At 46.9% G+C, this 23,874-nt stretch overlaps 1 protein-coding gene across 1 annotated transcript in view; it reads left to right on the top strand.

The window, feature by feature from the left end:
- The first annotated feature begins 2,149 nt into the window (after positions 1-2,149).
- Positions 2,150-23,874, top strand: part of MYL3 (myosin light chain 3) — a 101,409-nt gene continuing 79,684 nt past the window's right edge. The window contains exon 1 of the mRNA XM_081882745.1: positions 2,150-2,155. The gene's annotated coding sequence lies outside the window, so the exon portion shown is untranslated. The remainder of the gene's footprint in view (positions 2,156-23,874) is intronic.

Genomic DNA, 23,874 nt, shown 5'->3' with positions numbered 1-23,874 from the left:
TCCACCCCCATTGTTCTGCCCGCACACTGAGGTCCAGCACTGAGGGCCTTCTGGCAGTTCCCTCCCTGCGAGAAGCCAAGTTACAGGGAACCAGGCAGAGGGCCTTCTCGGTGGTGGCACCCGCCCTGTGGAACGCCCTCCCACCAGATGTCAGAGAACAACAACTACCAGACTTTGAGAATACATCTGAAGGCAGTCCTGTTCAGGGAATTTTTTAATGTCTTTGTTGAAAGCCGCCCAGAGTGGCTGGGGTGACCCAGCCAGATGGGCAGGGTACAAATAATAAGTTATTATTATTATTATTACTTGGGGGTTTTTAAGCAGAGGGTGAATGGTCATCTGTCATGGATGCTTTAGCTGAGATTCCTGCATTGCAGGGGCTTGGATTAGATGATGTCTGGGTTTCTTCCAACTCTATGATTCTATGAAACAGGATTCGAGCACAAAGGCTCTCTGCCCTCTGGAGCAGTTTCCAGCAACTGAGATTCAGAGGCACTGCTGCCCGTGACCTTGGAAGCCAAACTTGGCCATCAATGCTCGTAGTCCTTTCTCCATTCCTCTGTGTCCAACCAGTCTACCTTGGCAGTCCGAGAAACCAGCTTGTGATTTTTTGATGCAGGAAGATGGGGCCCATTGGACGGAGAGCTGTTGCTTTTGCTTTTATTTATTGTATTTGTATCTCACCTTTCTCCCAAGCTGATAATCAAGATGGCTTCCAACATTTTAAGGCATCAATTGTGCAATGCAAAGTACAAACACAATGCAGTGGTGCCTTGGTTCTCAAACGCCTTGGTACTCAAACAACTTGGAATCCAGACACTGCAAACCTGGAAGGAAGTGTTTTGGTTTGTGAACTTTTTTCAGAAGCCTGGACATGCTCTGTTTTGAGTGTTACGCTGACGATTTGAGTGTTATGCTTCTGATCTGAGTGCCACATTTTCGTTTTGAGTGGGATGCTGAGGTCTGTCTGTTTCTGCTATTTATTTTGTGTTTTCGTTTTTGCGGCTTTTTTGTTTGTTTCTGCGACTGTGTGGAACCCAGTTCAGCTCCTGTTCGATTGATTGTGTGACTGCAGTACATTGTTTATTGCTTTCATTTTATGGATCAATGGTCTCGTTAGGTAGTAAAATTCATTTTAAATTTCTGTTTTAAGGGTTGTTTTTAAAAGTTTGGAATGGAGGAATCCATTTTGCATTACCGTATTTTTTGCTCTATAAGACACACTTTTTCCCTCCTAAAAAGTAAGGGGAAATGTGTGTGCATCTTATGGAGCGAATGCAGGCTGCGCAGCTATCCCAGAAGCCAGAACACGAAGAGGGATCACTACTTTCACTGTGCAGCGATCCCTCTTGCTGTTCTGGCTTCTGAGATTCAGAATTTTGTTTCCTTCTTGTTTTCCTCTTCCAAAAGCTAGGTGTGTCTTATGGTCTGGTGCATCCTATAGAGCGAAAAATACGGTACTTTCCATGGGATAGTGTGCCTTGGTTTTGGAAAGCTTTGGTTTTGGAATGGACTTACGGAACGGATTGTGCTGGTCCCGGGGGGAGGTTACCGTGAGGCGTGGTCAGAGTCCGGTCCTGGGTCGAGGGTCTGGAGACTGTCCACCAAGGGGAAGCAAGAAGCCGGGCAAGGTCGGGAACTCCAGAAGAACAGGTCTGGGTGCTGGCAGAAGCAGGTTTCCAACGTCGTTGCTCCCGCAACCTGGGACTGGGCTGACTGGCCTTTATCTCCTAGAATCCTAGAGTTGGAAGAGACCACAAGGGCCATCGAGTCCAACCCCCTGCCAAGCAGGAAACACCATCAGAGCACTCCTGACATATGGTTGTCAAGCCTCTGCTTAAAGACCTCCAAAGAAGGAGACTCCAACACACTCCTTGGCAGCAAATTCCACTGTCGAACAGCTCTCACTGTCAGGAAGTTCTTCCTAATGTTTAGGTGGAATCTTCTTTCTTGTAGTTTGGATCCATTGCTCCGTGTCCGCTTCTCTGGAGCAGCAGAAAACAACCTTTCTCCCTCCTCTATGTGACATCCTTTTATATATTTGAACATGGCTATCATATCACCCCTTAACCTCCTCTTCTTCAGGCTAAACATGCCCAGCTCCCTTAGCCTGAGGCCAGGGGCGATCCTGGTCCACAGGTGACCAGCCTCTCCTGGCCTTAAGGCAAGCACTCCTCCTGAGAGAACCCAGTTCCCTCTGCTTCTCTGCGCTGAGTCTCTGCAGCTCAGGAGAGGCTGGAGGGTTACTGGACCCAGAGGCAACCTCATCTTCCCCGACAGGGCTGGGAGAGGAGCACCTGCAGGCAATGGATCCTCAATCACCTCCGGAGCCAGAGTGGATTCACCTGGTGCCTGCTCCTGAGGATCCGGCACAGGTGCAGGCCCATCAGACTCAAGCCCCTGCCCCGGCTCAGCCGGCCCTGGAGGCGGGGACTCCTGTGCAGGCTGGGACTCCTCAGCTTCTGAATCAGATTCCCAGGCCATCACACGGATTAAGTTTGAGAACCAAGGTACTGCTGTAGCTAAAACCCATTCAGAGCCAGCAATTGAAATAGAGTTTGCCCTGTGATCTGTGCTGTCTGTACCTTTGCTTTCAAAGTCCTTCCTGAACAGAAAGGTCTTAGCTTTCTAGCGGAAAGAAAACATGGAAGGAGCCAGAATAGTTTCTCTTGGGAGCGGAATTCCATAATCTGGGTGCAGCCATGGGAAATGAGGTCTATCTCAAGCCATCATCAGCTGTGGCTCTGATGGTGACGGGACACAGAGGTGCTCACCTAAGGATCTTAGCACCCGGGCAGGTTCTTAAAGATTGACAGTGGAGGAAGCCAGAAAATGGAAAATGCCCCACCAGACCAGCTTTTGAGACCTCCCTTCCTGGTTCCACCCTCCACTCCCAGCCAATCTCTCTCTCACTCTCTCAACCACTCGTGTGTCCTGCCAAACTGTGTGGCCAAATAGTAGCCCTATGCACATTTTCCACAGTTTCGAAGCCTGCTATTCTGAATGGAGACTGCAACTGGTGATGCTACATCCAGACAAATTATGCTGGAGGATGTCAACTTCATTTTGCAAGCCCAGTGGTTGGAGCACTGGGCTGCAGTCTGTGAAAAGGGAGTTTAAATCCCTTGTTGTTGTTGTTGTTGTTGTTTAGTCGTTTAGTCGTGTCCGACTTTTCGTGACCCCATGGACCAGAGCACGCCAGGCACTTCTGTCTTCCACTGCCTCCCGCAGTTTGGTCAAACTCATGTTGGTCTCTTCGAGAACACTATCCAACCATCTCGCCCTCTGTCGTCCCCTTCTCCTTGTGCCCTCCATCTTTCCCAACATCAGGGTCTTTTCCAGGGAGTCTTCTCTTCTCATGAGGTGGCCAAAGGATTGGAGCCTCAGCTTCAGGATCTGTCCTTCCAGTGAGCACTCAGGGCTGATTTCCTTCAGAATGGATCGGTTTGATCTTCTTGCAGTCCATGGGACTCTCAAGAGTCTCCTCCAGCACCAGAATTCAAAAGCATCCATTCTTCGGCGATCAGCCTTCTTTATGGTCCAGCTCTCACTTCCATACATCACTTCTGGGAAAACCATAGCTTTAACTATACGGACCTTTGTTAGCAAGGTGATGTCTCTGCTTTTTAAGATGCTGTCTAGGTTTGTCATTGCTTTTCTCCCAAGGAGCAGGCGTCTTTTAATTTCGTGACTGCTGTCACCATCTGCAGTGATCATGGAGCCCAAGAAAGTAAAATTTCTCACTGCCTCTATTTCTTCCCATTCTATTTGCCAGGAGGTGATGGGACCAGCTTTGCCACAATGTTTGCTGGGCGTCCTGGGGCTAGTCAATACCCTCCTCCATAGCCCACTGTCTAATGCAGTTAAAAATGGATTGGCTTGCAAATATTCCTGCTTGGCTCGTAACACCAGTCCTGAAAGACCTTCATTGGCTCCCAGTACGTTTCTGCACATCCATCTGGTGTGCAGACTGAAACCCTATCTGCCCGCAGACTGTCTCGCCAAAGTGGTGCATGCTCTGGTTATCTCCCGCATGGACTACTGCAGTGCGCTCTATGTGGGTCTACCTTTGAAGGTGACCCGGAAACTGCAACTAATCCAGAATGCAGCAGCTAGACTGGGGACTGGGAGCGGCCGCCGACACCACATAACACCGGTCCTGAAAGACCTACATTGGCTCCCAGTATGTTTCTGAGCACAGTTCAAAGTGTTGGTGCTGATCTTTAAAGCCCTAAACGGTCTCGGTCCAGTATATCTGAAGGAGCATCCCCACCCCCATCGTTCTACCCGGACACAGAAGGCCAAGGGCTTTCTGGTGGTTCCCTTGCTGCGAGAAGATCATAGAATCATAGAATCATAGAGTTGGAAGAGACCACAAGGGCCATCGAGTCCAACCCCCTGCCAAGCAGGAAACACCATCAGAGCACTCCTGACATATGGTTGTCAAGCCTCTGCTTAATGACCTCCAAAGAAGGAGACTCCACCACACTCCTTGGCAGCAAATTCCACTGTCAAACAGCTCTTACTGTCAGGAAGTTCTTCCTAATGTTTAGGTGGAATCTTCTTTCTTGTAGTTTGGATCCATTTCTCCGTGTCCGCTTCTCTGGAGCAGCAGAAAACAACCTTTTTCCCTCCTCTATGTGACATCCTTTTATATATTTGAACATGGCTATCATATCACCCCTTAACCTCCTCTTCTCCAGGCTAAACATGCCCAGCTCCCTTAGCCGTTCCTCATAAGGCATCGTTTCCAGGCCTTTGACCATTTTGGTTGCCCTCCTCTGGACACGTTCCAGTTTGTCAGTGTATTTCTTGAACTGTGGTGCCCAGAACTGGACACAGTACTCCAGGTGAGGTCTGACCAGAGCAGAATAAGATAAGTTACAGGGAACCAGGCAGAGGGCCTTCTCGGTGGTGGCACTCTCCTATCAGATGTCAAGGAATAAACAACTATCTGACTTTTAGAAGACATCTGAAGGCAGCCTTGGCAAAGTCCCACAAGCGACAAGTGAGCTTAGCACTCGCTGCTAGTTTGTCCAGAAGGTTGTTTCTAGCGGGCCTCATTGGCAGATGGAGTAAAACATCGTCTTGGATCATGGCTGCAGAGTTTACTGTAAAATAATACGTCGTGATGGAATGGGGTTTTGTGGCAGGCCGAGAACGTTGCGGTCTGGCTGGAGCGATCAAAGGAGGTTGTGAGGATCCTGGGCCAGCGATGTGGGATTAGCTGGTAACACAGAATGCCACGAACCATTTTCTTCTCCGCTAAAAAGGCCCTTATTATTTACATTTCCACTAAAGCCAGGCAGCTGCTTTTAAGACCCCAAGGATTCCATACAGAGACGGCTCATTACGGCCTATGAAAGGAACCCAGACTCGAGGGGAAAGACTGATGAATTAGCAGAAGACGAAATGGAACGGTTGCGGGGGGGTACGAAGGAGAGATGGAACATGAAAAACATCAGCTTTCATAATCGCAGCTCCTTGCATTTTGCATTCTCTTCACCCGTCCATCGTTTCATTGTTCAAATGCTCCACATTTCAGAAACGGTTTCCGGAAGGATGGGAGTTCTGTTTGTGACAAAGTAGGCAATATCGATCTTTTGATGGGAAAGGAAGGATGAATGAGAGAGACAAGTCTGAGGGTTGACTCGTTTTACCTTTCTATTGGGAGAAAATGTTCCCGTTAGTTTCATGCATCTTCACACAGTTAGGTACCGTATTTTTCGCTTTATAAGACGCACCAGACCACAAGACGCACCTAGTTTTTGGAGGAGGAAAATAAGAAAAAAAATTCTGAATCTCAGAAGCCAGAACAGCAAGAGAGATCGCTGCGCAGTGAAAGCAGCAATCCCTCTTGCTGTTCTGGCTTCTGGGATAGCTGCGCAGCCTGCATTCGCTCCATAAGACGCACACACATTTCCCCTTACTTTTTAGGAGGGAAAAAGTGAGTCTTATAGAGCAAAAAATACGGTATCTGAGAGGAGGGGAGGGAAGAAGGGAAGGGAAACATGGTTTGGGGATCAGGCATAGGATTTTTGCATTTCAGACTTGCAAGTAATGTCTGCATTCAGAGGCTTCATTCCATGAAAACAGTCTCTCTCTCACACACACCCCTTACTTCTTAAGGGATTTGAAATATACTCTGAGTCGATAGTGGATTTCATGCTCTTTATTCAGCTCATAGTGGTGAGGAGGAATGGAAGTTCCCCCAGAATGTCTGCCTTATATACATTATTTACACGATGGTCCTCACGTGATTGGCTAATTCCGGGATTCCCCTGTAGGCCAACCAGGTTGCGGATTCACTTCCACCTGGAGCTGGATTGGGTGGCTCCTGTGGACCAATCAGACTGCTGCATTCTGGATCCTATTGTTCTAGGACCAATCAGACTGCTGCATTCTGGATACCATTCAACTCAGTGCATAACACTAAGCTAACAGCCATGGCTGCCCTCCTGGACCAGTTGTAAGTAAGAAGACTGTCATGGGTCTGGCTGAGGTTGGTGGGGCAGTGCCCCACATGCCCGAGTCTGATGGACCAGTCTCCATCAGACTCAGATTTTGCCAGCAATTTGGATATTTGTGGGACACAGCTGTGCTTTGCAAGCCTGAAACCAAGTCCCCGATGGACTCAAACCACAAGGCTAAAGTTACTCGCGAGGGAAAGTTTCCAAAATAGAGCGTAGCCCAGAAAACAAAATTACAATTAAGGGGGGGGGGGGAGGAGATATAAAAAAATGCAGTCAGAAGCACAAACTGTGGCCACACGATGTTCTGCCTGCACCCACTCTATAATTATGCTGAAAAGCGCTGGAAGATTCAGGGATATTTTCAAAGTACACAAATATTCTCAGTTATCCTCAAACGTCCCAGCGATTATAGACTAGGGGTGGAGTTTGGGGAAGGGTGGTTTTGAAGGGCACAGAGTCTGCACCAAACACTTCTTGCTTCTTGGAGGCTTGAAACTTTGCCAAAATTGTTTCATGAACTGCGGGGGTAGGACTTAGGGCCTTGAGCGAGAAACTCCGAAATTTAAGCGAGGAGACTGAAAAAAAAGAAGTAAGAATAAGGAAGAAAGTCATAGAATCATAGAATCATAGAACCATAGAGTTGGAAGAGACCACAAGGGCCATCGAGTCCAACCCCCTGCCAAGCAGGAAACACCATCAGAGCACTCCTGACATATGGTTGTCAAGCCTCTGCTTAAAGACCTCCAAAGAAGGAGACTCCACCACACTCCTTGGCAGCAAATTCCACTGTCAAACAGCTCTTACTGTCAGGAAGTTCTTCCTAATGTTTGGGTGGAATCTTCTTTCTTGTAGTTTGGAACCATTGCTCCGTGTCCGTTTCTCTGGAGCAGCAGAAAACAACCTTTCTCCCTCCTCTATGTGACATCCTTTTATATATTTGAATATTTATATATCATGTTCTTAGGGATAAAACCGCAGCAGAAAGGAAATTCCTGGTGGAACATTTCATTCTGGAGAACAGGGAGAAGCCTGGTGCAGAGTGGATTTCGAGGTCCTAGAATTATAGAATTGCAGAGTTGGAAGGGACCTCAAAGGTCATCCAGACCTAACCCTCTGCAATGCAGGAATTTCAACTCAAGCATCCATGACAGATGGCCATCCAATACCATTCATTTTGACTCTGTTTTGACACTGTTTTTTTTTAAATTCATCTTTATTGATTTAAAATATCATCTTACATACCGTATTTTTCGCTCTATAAGACTCACTTTTTCCCTCCCAAAAAGTAAGGGGAAATGTGTGTGCGTCTTATGGAGCAAATGCAGGCTGCGCAGCTATCCCAGAAGCCAGAACAGGAAGAGGGATCGCTGCTTTCACTGCGCAGCGATCCGTCTTGCTGTTCTGGCTTCTGAGAGTCAGAATATTTTTTTTCTTGTTTTCCTCCTCCATAAACTAGGTGCATCTTATGGTCTGGTGTGTCTTATAGAGCGAAAAATATGGTATATATTACAGATAGTTACATCAAAATTAAACACAAAAATATAATAGAAAGAAGTTAAAGAAAATAAAAATAAAAAGCAAAAAAGAGTTAATAAGAAATGAATATTGATTATAACATCCTGTCTTTTCTAATAAAGTCTTCTGAAAGAAACTTCCAATCGTTCTCATTGTACTTTTTCTATTGTCTTAATTATATCGCACAGTTTGTTTTATAACTTTTCCTGTATATTCATCTAGTATATTTATTCCATTTGTTTATTATATACAAGTATCATTCAGTTCTGCTAGGATAACGTCATTATTACACTATAATCTTATGTATATTCTTTGAATAGTCTCCATTCTCTGAATATTTTTTGATTTGGGGCTCCTCCGACTTTTCCGGTCAGCTTTGCTAATTGAAAGTACTCTAGCATGAGTCATTGCCAATCTATTATTGTAGGTGTTGTTTCCCATTTCCAACTTCTGGCTATCAGTATTCTTGCAGCCGTAATTGAATACATAAGCAGTGGTCTTGTATTTTGCTTTATTTCTATTGGCAGTATTCCTAGAAGGAAAATCTCCGGCCTTTTTTAAAAAGTAAGTTTAAATAATTTCTGAAATTCATCATATATTTTATTCCAAAACTCACTTATAACTATACAAGTCCACCACACATGATAAGGTAAAGGGTAAAGGGACCCCTGACCATTAGGTCCAGTCGTGACCGACTCTGGGGTTGCGGTGCTCATCTCGCTTTATTGGCCGAGGGAGCCGGCGTACAGCTTCCGGGTCATGTGGCCAGCATGACTAAGCCGCTTCTGGCGAACCAGAGCAGCACACGGAAACGCCATTTACCTTCCCGCCGGAGCGGTACCTATTTATCTACTTGCACTTTGACGTGCTTTCAAACTGCTAGGTTGGCAGGAGCAGGGACCGAGCACCAGTCGCGGGGATTCGAACCGCCGACCTTCTGATCGGCAAGCCCTAGGATCTGTGGTTTAACCCACAGCGCCACCTGTGTCCACCACATATGATAGTAAGATCCTATTTCCATTCATTTTGACTCTGACGTCAGTTGCTGCTAGCACCCTACTTTACAGAGAGCAATCTTTTAGGGATTGGGGAATCTGTGGCTCTTTAGCTATTGCTGGGCTGCATCGCCCACCATCGCCAACCACTGAGCATGCTGGCTGGTGCTGATGGGAGTTATAGTTCGGCAGCGCCAGAGGTTTCCCCATCCCTGTTCTGTTTGCGTGGAGAGCACCGATAGCGAGCGCCGAGTGAGTGGACTCTGCAGGCACACTGCTCACTGCATCACAGCCTTTCCCGCCGCGGAAAGATAGATGCATTTCTAATTAAACTATAGCCATTTTTTCCAAAAGTGCATGTCTGCATCTACATTACTGCAATGTGTTATATGTAGGGCCGCCTCTGAAGACGGTTTGGAAACTTCAACTGGTGCAGAATTCAGTGGTCAGGTTATGGTGGGGTTATGGGCCCAGCAGGTTGTTCACTGGAACAACAACAACAACTTATTATTTATACCCCTCCCATCTGGCTGAGTTTCCCCAGCCACTCTGGGTGGCTCCCAACAGAATATTAAAAACACGATAAAACATCAAACATGAAAAGCCTCCCTAAACAGGGCCGCCTTCAGTTGTCTTTTAAAAGTAAAATAGTTGTTTATTGCCTTGACATCTGACGGGAGGGCGTTCAACTGGGCAGGCGCCACCACCGAAAAGGCCCTCTGTCTGGTTCCCTGTAACCTCACTTCTCGCAATGAGGGAACCGCCAGAAGGCTCTCGGCGCTGGACCTCAGTGTCTGGGCAGAATGATGGTGGTGGAGACACTCCTTCAGGTATACTGGACTGAGGCCATTTAGGGCTTTAAAGGTCAGCACTAACACTTTGAATTGTGCTCAGAAACATACTGGGAGCCAATGCAGATATCTCAGGACCGGTGTTATGTGATCTCGGTGGCCGCTCCCAGTCACCAGTCTAGCTGTTGCATTCTGGATTAGTTGCAGTTTCCGGGTCATCTTCAAAGGCAGCCCCACGTAGAGCGCATTGCAGTAGTCCAGGTGGGAGATAACCAGAGCATGCACCACTCTGGCGAGACAGAGGGTCTCAGCCTGCGTACCACATGGAGCCGGTAAACAGCTGCCCTGGACACAGAACTGACCTGCGCCTCCATGGACAGCTGTGAGTCCAAAATGACTCCCAGGCTGCGCACCTGGTCCTTCAGGGGCACAGTTGCCCTATTCAGGACCAGGGAGTCCTCCACACCCACCTGCCCCCTGTCCCCCCAAAACAGTACTTCTCTCTTGTCCTTCTTGGCTGGCTTGCCCACATCCTTCTTCTTATTGTCCTTTGGCGACATGGCGCAGTCAGAGCGGCTTCCCCCCTCGAGGCACCTTGGCTTTTGATCCATTTACTGACTTCTACATTTAAAAAAACAACAACCACGAAAACACACAGCGAGAGGCAGCTGGTTCCGATCTCCAGGCCTGGCACAGCTTAGCTGTTATCTCTTCGATCACCATCCCAGGCCCCTCACTGCTGACAGCGGAGAAATGTTTACACAGAGAGCCCGTGGGAATGTTGGAGTCCGTTTGCTGGTAGGTCGCTCTCGGGTGAGAGAGTGAAGCGAGAGAACAGGGAAGCCGGCTTATCTGATGCACAACAGCTACAACGAGGAAACGGCCAGGGACACAGGAACATGAGAAGAGGCTGGTGGATTGGACCAATGGCTCATCTAGTCTGGCATCGTCTTCTCACAACCCCAACCAGCCAGCAGGATTCAAACACAAGACCAGCTCTTCCCTCCTCTGGTTTCCAGCAACTGGTGTTCAGAAGCATTGCTGTCTCAAACTGTGGAGGCCCAGCCCAGGCATCATTGCCCTTTTCCCTTATGGGGTATCCAAGAGCCCATATAGAGTCCTTACATAGGTTCCCTATTGGTAGGAGAGAATAACAGAGGCCAACCAGAGAATATTGAGAAGCAAAGCAGCTAGTAAGCTTGATCTTTATTGATCTGTTGCAACAGGGTCCTCACTCACCACATGCAGGAGGGAGAACCCAGAACAATGGCGCGCAAGGCCTTATAAAGACTTTTGAAATTGCCACCCTGTAGATCACGACCACCCCCAGAAACATCATACATCAATCAATCAATCAATCAATCAATCAATCACAGAAGGGGTGTAACCTAAGACGACCCCTCAGATACATCATACCTATATCACAAAAAAGACGGTCCAAAATAGAAATTTGAATATTGTTTTTCTCCTGTTTATCTCCTGTCTGGCAGGTTACTTGATTGGATTTCTTGGGGAGCCTGGCCAGTCTTTTGAAATGATAAATACTTAGTTCCTGGGCCAGGTCGCAGGCTCACACCCTATTCATATCTTAAATGTGCCATTAAGACAGGATTTGTGAGGAATGAGACAATGGGGAGGTTTCCCACGCTGACCTTGCAGAGAAAACATTTGCTCAGTTTAGGAATCAAAATGGTTCCAGGTCAGTCTTCCTGTGCTGATCTATGTACGTGCTTGGTTGGTATGCTTATGAACATTACCATATATCTAAGACCTCAAAATTCCTATCACAGCAGCCACTGAGATCGCCCTCTCCTTCATGAATTTGTCTAACTGAAATATACTCGGAGTCGAGAGTGGATTTCATGCTCTTTATTCAGCTCATAGTGGTGAGGAGGAATGGAAGATCCCCCAGAATGTCTGCTTTATATACATTATTTACACAATGGGCCCCACGTGATTGGCTAATTCCAGGATTCAGCTGTAGGCCAAACAGGTTGCGGATTCACTTCCACCTGGAGCTGGATTGGGTGGCTCCTGTGGACCAATCAGACTGCTGCATTCTGAATCCTATTGTTCTAGGACCAATCAGACTGCTGCATTCTGAATTCTATTGTTTTAGGACCAATCAGACTGCTGCATTCTGAATCCTATTCAACTCAGTACATAACACTGACCCTCTTTGAAAGCCATCCAAGTTGCTTCTGTGATAAGAATTTTAAGGTCTTAGATATATATTAAATGTTCATAAGTGTACCAACCAAGCACGTACATAGATCAGCACAGGAAGACTGACCTGAAACCATTTTTGGCTCCCAAACTGACCAAATGTTTTCTCTGCAAGGTTAAAGGAAAATGGAAAAACCTCCCCATTGTCTTTTCCTTCACAAATCCTGTCTTAAGGGTATCACAGTCTGTGTATGAACAGGGTGAGCCTGTGACCTGGCTCAGGAACTAAGTATTTATCATTACAAAAGACTGGCCAGGCTCCCCAGAGTATCCAGTCAAGTAAGCATTAACAGGTGACCTGCCAGACAGGAGATAAACAACGACAGGAGATAAACAATGCACTCAGATTTCTGCTGTAGAACACCCTTTCTGTCATGTAGTTATGATATTGATGTCTGGGGGTGGTGGTCTTGGGTTACACCCCTTCTGTAATGTATGTATGGTCTTGAGCTTCAGGGTAGGCAATTTAAAATGTCTATATAAGGGCAGGCAAACCTTTGTTCTGGGTCCTCCTCCTTTCCTGCGTGTGAGGGGAGCACCCTGTTGCAACAGATCAATAAAGATCAGGCTTACTAGCTGCTTTGCTTCTCAATATTCTCTGTTATTTTCTCCTGCCAATAGGAAACCTATGTAAGGACTCTATATGGGCTCTTGTGTACCCCATAAGGGGAAAAGGGCAGATTTTGTTTAGAACGCTTCCCATCACTGCCTCCTGTGGCAAGGAGTTCCAAAGGTTAATGATGCACTGCATGAAGAAACGTTCATGGGCTGTGAATCTGCCTTTGAGCACTGGCTGGCTTGGCACAGTGCAGAGAAGGGAAAATGTGGAGCAGGAACTGTAAGGGGGACGATTTGGGTTCACAGTAGGTTTTCCAGGCCCTCTGGACACCAGCCGTCGCTTTGATGCATGCTTGAAAGTCAACTCTGATCCCTTTTGCAGCACACCGCCTTCCAACGTTCCATCTGATTCCCAGGGGAATCTGTTCACGGGCTTGAAAAGTCTGCGTCTTTCCCCTCCATCCCAAACAACTCAGTTTGTGCTCGACTGCTGTCCAAATCTTGGGACCTGAAGCCAAATCAGTCTTTTTTTCTTTTTTGAATTTTTTTTTTTAATTTTTTTATTCAAAATTAAAACAAAACATATTATCCAGAAACATATCATCCTTCTTCCCCCCCCATCCCTCCCCAACCCTCCCCCACAGATCCCACCCACACCCCACACCCCGACTTCCCTCAGTTCCAGTCTTTGATTTCTCTAAGAATGCTGTTTTCTGCATGTTACACAGTTGTATAGATCCTCAAACTATTTAGCTGATTATTATCAATAAAAAGTTTGTGAATGCTTATTCAAAGCCAGCCGAGGAGTCCAGTTCGCTTTGTTGTGTCTTCAGATACTTTGTAAAGGGTTCCCATTCATCTTTAAAGTCACAGTTATCCTTGTCCCGTAGCTTGTATGTCAGTTTTGCCAGTTCTGCATAGTCCGTCAATTTTTCTTGCCATGATTCTTTAGTTGGGGTTTCTTCAGTCTTCCATCCTTGTGCTACCAGAACTCTCGCGGCCGTTGTCGCATACATGAAGGTGTTTTTCAGCTTTTTTGGCAGATCTTTCCCTACAATCCCTAACAAAAATGCTTCAGGTTTTTAAACAAATGTTAAATGGAGCATTTTCTTCATATATTAAGCCAAATCAGTCTTGTTATGACTGAACATGCTTCTGTCAAAGAGGCTGCGAGGCAGAGGAGCCCGAACGATTTGTAGAAATGGGAAGTTTGGTAGAAAAAAGTTGGCAGCTAGGATCCCTCGCTGTTTGTTCTTTGTGGAACAGCTCTTTAGGAAGGAGTGCAAGTTGCTGATTGGCTATGCCAGGGGTCAGCAACCAGCGGCCCATGAGCCTGGAAGACTCCCTGGAAAAGACCCTGATGTTGGGAAAGATGGAGAGCACAAGGAGAAGGGGACGACAGAGGACGAGATGGTTGGACGGTGTTCTCGAAGCTACCAGCATGAGTTTGACCAAACTGCGGGAGGCAGTGGAAGACAGGAGTGCCTGGCGTGCTCCTGTCCAGGGGGTCACGAAGAGTCGGACACGACTAAATGACTAAATAACAACAACAACAAGGGATTTAAACTCCCTTTTCACAGACTGCAGCCCAGCGCTCCAACCACTGGGCTTGCAAAATGAAGTTGACATCCTCCAGCATAATTTGTCTGGATGTAGCATCACCAGTTGCAGTCTCCATTCAGAATAGCAGGCTTCGAAACTGTGGAAAATGTGCATAGGCCTACTATTTGGCCACACAGTTTGGCAGGACACACGAGTGGTTGAGAGAGTGAGAGAGAGATTGGCTGGGAGTGGAGGGTGGAACCAGGAAGGGAGGTCTCAGGTGTCAATGGCTGCAGTCTAAAAGCTGGCCTGGTGGGGCATTTTCCATTTTCTGGCTTACTCCACTGTCAATCTTTAAGAACCTGCTCGGGTGCTAAGATCCAGGCTGGGATAGCTGGGTAGCAGGCTTGTGGGTTTTGAATGTCTGATGTAGATTTTTTTCAATTTCGTTGTTCTTTATGGGACAATGACAATAAAGATTATCGTATCGTATATTGACGCCCATCTTGGATAATCATCAACCGTGTGGCTCAGATAGCATCAAACACAAACCTGTTATGAGAATTTTAAGGCGTAAGGTATAAAATAAATGTTCATAAATGTACCAGGCAAACACATACATACATATATAATCCACATGTCTGAAAACAGTACTGGAAAACAGTCCTAAAGCCATTTTGACTCTTTCAGTGACCTCTTTCAGTGACTATCGCCGTTCCACCTCTTGCAAAGCATCAACACCGCAAAGGACAAAAGAAACAAACATGTTCCGAGTGGACAATGGAGGAAAAACACAGAACAGGAAAGCCAAGATAAATTGGAAACCCATCAAGTGTTCCCTTGGCAGGAAGCACTGCCAGTTTGTCACCTGGGGAGGAATTTAGAGTCTGCAAAACACGCCATCGGAACAATGAAGGTGTCTGTCTTTTTCTCCCTGCTCTGCTATCTCAACAGATATCAAGGTTGGACTCACCGGAAAACAATTGTGTTGAGATTCTGTGTAATAAGAGATTGTGGCATGAATGCAGCTGGGAAAGGCTGGCTCTCCTTGATTAATGTCGCTCACCTTGCAAGGAATTTAATACCTGCCGGTGTGCTGGGCTTGTATACGCATAAATAAGAGCTGGAAAGGGTTCGGGAAAGGGCAACCGAAATACTTGGTGGACGATGGAGCACCTCCCTTGTGAAGAAAGGTTGTGGCGTCTGGGACATTTTAGTTTGAATAAAAGGTGAGTAAGAGGTATCACTGCAGATGGTGACAGCAGTCACGAAATTAAAAGACGCCTGCTTCTTGGGAGAAAAGCAATGACAAACCTAGACAGCATCTTAAAAAGTAGAGACATCACCTTGCCAACAAAGGTCCGTGTAGTTCAAGCTCTGGTTTTCCCAGTATGGAAGTGAGAGCTGGACCATAAAGAAGGCTGATCGCTGAAGAATGGGTGTTTTTGAATTATGGTGCTGGAGGAGACTTGAGAGTCCCATGGACTGCAAGAAGATCAAACCTCTCCATTCTTAGGGAAATCAGCCCTGAGTGCTCACTGGAAGGACAGATCCTGAAGCTGAGGCTCCAATACTTTGGCCACCTCATGAGAAGAGAAGACTCCCTGGAAAATACCCTGGTGTTGGGAAAGATGGAGGGCACAAGGAGAAGGCGATGACAGAGGATGAGATGGTTGGACAGTGTTCTTGAAGCTACCAACATGAGTTTGACCAAACTGCGGTAGGCAGTGGAAGACAGGAGTGCCTGGCATGCTCTGGTCCAGGGGGTCACGAAGAGTCGGACATGACTAAACGACTAAACAACAATGGTCCCATGGACTGTAAGAAGATCAAACCTATCCAATCTCAAGGAAATCAGCCCTGAGTGCTCACTGGAAGGACAGATCCTGAAGCTGAGGCTCCAATACTTTGGCCACCTCATGAGAAGAAAAGACTCCCTGGAAAAGACCCTGATGCTGGGAAAGATGGAGGGCACAAGGGCACAAGGAGGTGGTGTCATGAAGAGTTGAACACGTCTAAACAACTAAACAACAACAACAGCCTGACTGTAGGATGGAGAGTCTCAGTGCATTACCCACCCCAGCAGATCTCGCTTCTCCATTAGTCGAAGCAAGCAGGTCTCTGTGTCTCCAACTTCCACCTGCTACCAGCTTGGCTTACACACAACTTTCTGGCAATTGTTCTCCTTCCTACATAGCAGCTAGGTGGGGGGTGGAGTGGAGGAAAGGCCCACACATTACCCTGGATGACACCATAACTTAGCTGTAGCTCTTGCAACCGAGTTCATTCTTTTGGGACACTTGGATGGCCAGCTAAGGTCATTGCCTTACAAAGAAACTCATCTGACCAGCTCAGTAACAGAATTCTGTGTTAGATTCTGACGGTCCCTGGGCGCAGGACCCCCCAAATTGGAAGGAATTCAGGGCATCATCTAGATGGAACACCCCCAGCCCACACGAATACTTCTAAGAAATAATAACAATCAATTTCTATCCCTCGCCCCTCTTCCGTTGGCTTCCTGACTTCCTCTTTGGTTGCGTGAGAAGCGTTGGGTCTCTGCAGGATCTTGCCCAAGAATTCAGCTTCCTTCTTGAGAATACGACATCGGGGGAAGCAAGTCCTGGGACTCGTGGTGCTAAACATCCTGCTGACCTCATGAGATGTGGGTTTTGTGGGCCTTGGGGTTTTTTTGCTCATTATTCTGTTCTACGGCTGCTGGACTTTGCCCAGAAAGAAAATGCACCCAAGGCTTTTCAAAATGGTTAACTCTGCGACGCCCCCCCCCCAAAGTAGTCAACCATTAGCTTGCAGGGAAGACCATATCCGGCAAGATGTTTTGGTGCCAAGTCACACAGCCCAGTGCTCATTATGTTTTCCTTTAACCACAACTCATCCGGTCTGGTTAATCTTAACCCAGAAGACCTAGAATGAGCCGGGTTCATTATATATATAAAAAAGGCATTGCCGCCTTCCTTTTCTTCAGAACTGTTTCTTTTTCTTTTTTATTGGCTGTGCAAAAAAGCTCATCCGCTATTAGTCACAAAGTGTCCCTTTCCTTACTTCTCACACACTGATCTCCATGTCCCTTGTGTCTTAATAAGGGCAAAGTTAGGCTCTGACAGACGGTGGTCGCCAATGAGGGCCTTCTCGGTGGTGGCGCCCACCCTGTGGAACGCCCTTCCATCAGATGTCAAAGAAATAAACAACTACCTGACTTTTAGAAGACATCTGAAGGCAGCCCTCTTTAGGGAATGTTTTTAATGTTTGGTGTTTTATCGTGTTTTTAATATCCTGTTGGGATCCACCCTGAGTGGCTGGGGAAACCCAGCCAGATGGGCCGAGTATAAGTATCAATTCTTCGGCGATCAGCCTTCTTCATGGTCCAGCTCTCACTTCCATACATTCGCACTTCTATACACACGGTCAGGCTGTAGATATGTGATAAAACCATATATCCTGAAGACACCACAGTCTCTGCTGACCAAGGAATCTGAGCCTGTGTAAGTGCCTGGGACCCTTGGGATATCTCACCGCTCAGAGATTGACGTGATGTGTAGGAGTATTTATAACCCATCCTGTCAACTGAAGGTCTCCGTTTGGAACTAGGCACAAGGTGCCATCAAAAGGTTCCAAAGCAAATCCGCTCTGCTTCCCAGTGGGGAGGAGTTGCAGTGGACCGCGTGGCCACCCACTGCTCACCGGGGGGGGACTTTATCCTGGCCATGTCAGAGCCTGGCCAGCCAATCCACTGGCCGGGGAGCGTGGCAGGGTCTGTTTAAACAGAGGAGCGAGCCGGGTCCATTCAATGCCTAAGCCAATACCACGCACATTCTGTAATCAATAAAGTTGTGGCCAAATTTGCCCAGTAACATAAACCTAATGTGAGAAGGAGTAAAAAGGTGTGCCTCGAACTCAGTTGTAAATTCCAGAGTTGGGCTGTTGTAAATTCCAGCGTGGGTTCGGCTGCAGGGGAGCCAGGTCAACAAGATAAGGAAGTAGAAAGAGTCTCTAAATAAGGTTAGGTTTAGAGAGTGTAGAATGGATGATGTATTAGTACCATGTCTTTGATGATTAGATAGATTGTAAGCCAAGCTTCGAATGAAGGGCGGCAGCAATAGGGATAAATACACTTGCCCGTCCATTGTTCGGGGCTCTTCGTACCACCCTGGGACGGGGAGCCCGCCTTTGCAAACGCGTTATAATAAAAGGGAAGTAATAGACCTTATCTCGGTGTCTCCTTGTCTCATTGTAAGTCCACGTAAGTAACTTCTCACAATTTTTGGCGCCCAACGACGTGGGGCTCTCGACGACCTGCTCGGCGGGGGCTGGGGAACGGATCAGCCGGCACTCCGACTTTCGGAGAGATCTGTTGCTCAGGGCCCGCGGTGACAGGTTCCGGGAGCTGGAAGGACGGAGAACCGACTTAAGATATTCTGAAAGACTGGTGGTCTGGGACCGCCGCAGTCGGGGACTGCCTCGCCCTGCAGGGACGCCTGCCAGTTTACCAGCCACCGAGAAGGAGGCACTAGACTGAAGGGGGTGAGTATCTTGGTAATATATCCCTGGGAAGGGGAATATTGGGTGTTGTTGGTGTGTGGTCTCTGTATGAAAGAGAGGTTCCAAACGGACGCGTGAGTGTGGACCGGGGGGCCTGGGACCCCGGCGGGAGGATTAGCTTGCGGTTCCGTTCTCCCGCGAGGGAAACGGCCAGGCGATTCCGCGCGATTGTGTGAGTGAACGAAAAAGAGACATAATAGAGTATGGGAAAGAGTCAGAGTACATGTAGAAGGGGCCCCAGTAATGGGACCAAGGACCCCATAGATCCAAATAGCCCTTTGGGACAGGTTTTGTTGGCTTGGGATGATAAGGCAATTAGACCCAGATAGAGTAAAAGGGATCATGGAACTACGACCACCTAAAGATAAAACTGATGTAAGAAGAATGTTAGGATTATTGGGATATTGCAGATTGTGGATAGATCAGTATTCAAAGTTGACTCAGTTTTTGAATAGGAAACTGACAGGAAAACAAGAGGAGGTGCAATGGGACGAGGAAGATAAGGCCAGGTGGGAAGAAATTAAGAAAACTTTAATAACTAGTCCGGCTCTGGCCCTGCCAAATCTACAGCAGCCGTTCCACTCGTATGTGACAGTGGCTGCTCAGACGGCAGTAGGAGTCCTGGCTCAGAAAAGAGGGGGGCGATATCAGCCAGTAGCTTATCTAAGCGCAACCTTAGAACCAGTGGTTAGAGGATGGCCGGCGTGCATTCAAGCGGTGGCTGCAGCGGCCGAATTAGTATTGGAAAGCAGGAAATTGACCTTTGGGGGAGCACTGATAGTGCACAGCCCTCATCAGATAGGCGCAGTACTGACAGGTGCTGCACCCACCTGGATGACGGACAGGCGCCTAGTGCAATATGAAGGGATACTCAGAACTGGAAATGATATAACCATAGGGACAGATAGAAATTTGAATCCAGCGGAATTCCTAAGAGGGGAGCGGCAAGAATGGGAACTCGAGGAGCATGATTGCCTTAAGGATATAGAATTAATGGCCAAAGTTAGGGAAGATCTAAGCGAGGTACCTCTAACGGAAGGGGAAAGATGGTTCGTAGATGGATCTAGTCATGTGAGGGAAGGAAAAAGAAGGTCGGGATACGCAGTGGTCAAGGAAGACGGGGAGACGATAGAGAGTGGGGCCCTCCCTAGCACGTGGTCAGCCCAGAAATGTGAAGTAATGGCGCTAACCCGAGCCCTGGAATTGGCAACCGGGTTAGATGTGACAATCTGGACTGACTCAAGATATGCATGGGGAGTGGTGCATACTTTCGGTCGGACCTGGAGAGAAAGGGGCTTCATAAAGGCGGATGGGAAACAAATTGAACACGTTGCTTTACTCGAGCGGCTACTAGAATCCCTGATGGGACCTCGGAAGATAGGCATTGTGCACATCCTCGCCCACACCAAAGGATACAGTTCGGAGGAACAGGGAAATGCATGGGCTGATCTCCGAGCGCGAGAAGCGGCGGAGGGGGAACCAAGGAAGGAAATATTTAAACAATGTGTCCTGCAAGTACCTGTGATTGACCCGCAGGATGTAAAAGATTTAGTGTTCACTCAAAAGGAGAAAGAATACATGGAAAAGGAGGGATGGGAAAGAAAAGGAGAAAGTTGGGAGACTCCGGAAAAGCAAATGGTCCTTCCAAAATCAACTATGTTAAATATATTGGAGAAAATACATGAAGGAAGTCATTTAGGCACGGAGGGAATGGTGAATTTGGTGAAGTCAGTGTATTGGAGTAGAGACATGTGGCCGATGGCGCATGCCATCGCATGGAAGTGTCTGATATGTCAAAAGGTTAACAAAGCCCGGGCAAGGAAAACTGAAAGGGGTGGGCGGCCTCTAGCGGTATGGCCCTTCCAGAGAGTACAGGTAGATTTTACCGAACTGCCAGAAAGAGGGGGGCAGAAGTCGGTATGGAATAATAGAAGTCATAGACTCTGATAGGGGAACTCATTTCACCCAAAAAGCAATGCAGGAGGTAATGAGAGCTGTGGGGATCATGTGGAGTTTCCACACGTCCTGGCACCCTGAGAGCAGCGGAAAGGTGGAACGGGCGAATGGGGAAATAAAAAAACATTTGACTAAGTTATATCTTGAAAATGGGCTGCCTTGGACGAAAAATCTCCCTTTGGCACTATTAAGGATGAGGGTAGCTCCCCGAAAAGACACTGGTCTGTCCCCTTTTGAGATGATGATGGGTCACCCATATCTGGCAGTGTTAGGAAACCCTCAAATCGAGTTCAGGGATCAGTTTATCAGGAAATATTTGCAGTCACTGTCCCAGTCTCTGTTATCTTTCCACAGACAAGGCATACTAGCACAGCGGCCCCCGCTCCTGGAGCAACAGCACACCTTTCAGCCCGGAGACCTGGTCCTGATAAAGGCTTGGTGGACGGAGAAACTCAGCCCGAGTTGGGAAGGCCCATACCAGGTCCTGCTCACAACCGAATCAGCAGTACGGACCAGAGAGCATGGATGGACCCATTACCACCGGGTGAAAAGAGCTCCACCTGAAAATTGGACAGCAGTGACTAGTCCAAATAATCCGCTGAAAGTTACGCTTACCAAATCAGGAACCGGGATCCAGAAGGGCGCACCTAGACTGTGATGTGTTTGTTTTGTACCTGTGTGTGTTTTTTCGAGTGCTGTTGCTGTCAACATTGCGAAGGGTGTGTGCAGTGTGTGCATTGTACTGAAAGGTGCAGCATCATCTTTATAGAGGACGTTATACTCCAATATTGTGAAGTGAAATTAGGAGGGGAGGTAACGTGCCAATTAGCAGAAACCCCAACGGTGAGGCAAGCTTTAATCTATTTGAACCCCACACATGAAAGGTAACTGGCAAGTATTAGGAATAGTATTAATAGGATGGGCCACTTCATGGGCAACCCAATCGGAACCCCAGTGCACCGAATGCATCCAGACAACCCGAACAGGCAATAAAATCACACAGACCCTAATGTATTATAATATAGCCCCAGAATGTGTTCAACAGTTAGATCCTTGTGTTCACAACCAAACTCAATATTATAGATGTAGGGTAAAAGGAAACAAGACGGAATGCTATGAACCCCTGGCGGTGGGACCCATAACTTCCAGTATATATGTTTACGGATATAAGGGCGGAACCGCTAATCAAGCTGGTGAGGGGAGAAGTATGTTTTCCTTGGCCCAAAACCGACAGGGTTATATAGCACATAATACAACAAGGGGAGAGGGCAGGATTATGGTCTGTTTTGATGCTTGTATCGCAATAGATAAAGGACAGGGCCCAAATGGAGGGGCAGGGGTCTGGTGTGGAAATCGTGGATGGGAACAATCATATTTACAGGAAAGAAAGTACCTTTTCCAGAGAATAAAAGGAAGCAACGTGGGGGCTGGGGCCGGGGTATATAATTATTGGTACTCAGAGGGAGTTAATAAACAGCCCACCTATAGAGGCCCTGAGGGAATAAATCTCACTAGGGGAGCTGCCTCCACCAACTGCTCCACAGGAAAATGCAACCCAGTATGTCTATGGGCGAGCGAGAGACCTTCTACTTCGCCTAAATTTGTGCACATAGGTATAGGCATTGATGGGACTGGAAAAGATCCTTATGGATATCTCATCATACAAATACACACAACTAAGGTAACAAGACAACCCATATCAGTATTCGAAGATTTTGAGGAAGAAGTACAGCATTTAAATACCCTTCCCCTACCCCCTAAAGCCCATAATATGTTCCTAAGTTTAGCTGAGACTATAGCCAAGGAATTAACGGTGAAAAATTGTTTTGTATGTGGAGGAACAAATATGGGGGATCAGTGGCCATGGGTGGCTCATGAAGTAAACTATACGGAGGTATATAAAACACAAAACAATTACACTTATAAGCATTTGGGTAACGAGGTATGGCAAATCTCTAATCACCTAGTTGGGACAGAATGCTTCACCAGGAACACCAGCCGAATAAATGGAACGCATGTGGGGACACTCCCTTGTATAGGACAATGGGAGGACAAACAGTGGTGGAGTCAAGGGAATAATAATAAAACTTGGCCCTCTCCCCTCGGAAATATTACCAATATGAGCTTTCTCCTAGACCCGGAGAACAGAATGCTAGAATGGAAAACCCCCGATGGGTTTTACTGGGCTTGTGGGAGCTATGCTTACAATAGGTTACCTTTAAATTGGGTCGGCTCATGTGTATTGGCAACCTTAAGACCTAGTTTCTTCCTACTCCCTTTGCATACTAAAGCAAAACTAGGAGTCCCAGTATATGATGAAATAGGACCACGACGAAAACGGGGAATCCATATAGGAAAATGGACAGATACAGAATGGCCCCCAGAGAGAATTATCCAATATTATGGTCCAGCCACTTGGGCAAATGATGGCACAGCCGGATCCTTTGGCAGAGATCCCATCTATTTGCTGAATCGCATTATCCGTTTACAGGCAGTTGTAGAAATAATTACTAATGAAACAGCCGCAGCGTTAACCAAATTAGCTAAGGAAAGTGCTAAAAGCCGAACATATATTATGCAAAACAGGCTTTCTTTGGATTATTTATTAGCAAAAGAAGGCGGGGTTTGTGGAAAATTTAATCTTACTAATTGTTGTATTGAAATAGATGATAGTGGGAAAGTGGTGAAAGACATAGCAGACCGTATGGTAAAGTTAGCACATGTACCGGTCCAGACTTGGGATGGATTAAATTTTAAGGATATGTTTGGTTCATGGTTCCCTAAATTACCTGGTCTGCAGGCCATAGTGGCCCTAATTGGGTTAATTGCGGCAGGATGCGTTTTAATTCCATGCATTTTGCCAATCTTCGTTAGAACTATCAATAATTCTTTGTCCCTCCTAGCAGAACGGAAGGTATCCACATATTTTATGAAGATGCAATATGCCTCAGTACCCACATCCGATGAGGAAGCAGAAATAACAGCCCAAGAATTATTATGTGAGTTCGAGACAAGATACAAAAAGAGGGGGGATTGTGAGAAGGAGTAAAAAGGTGTGCCTCGAACTCAGTTGTAAATTCCAGAGTTGGGCTGTTGTAAATTCCAGCGTGGGTTCGGCTGCAGGGGAGCCAGGTCAACAAGATAAGGAAGTAGAAAGAGTCTCTAAATAAGGTTAGGTTTAGAGAGTGTAGAATGGATGATGTATTAGTACCATGTCTTTGATGATTAGATAGATTGTAAGCCAAGCTTCGAATGAAGGGC

Source organism: Podarcis melisellensis (genome assembly GCF_964234715.1).
Source record: "Podarcis melisellensis genome assembly, chromosome: 12".
Taxonomy (NCBI): Eukaryota; Metazoa; Chordata; class Lepidosauria; order Squamata; family Lacertidae; genus Podarcis; species Podarcis melisellensis.
The sequence above is the reverse complement of the archived record's forward strand: the minus strand, read 5'-3'. Positions and strand labels throughout refer to the sequence as shown.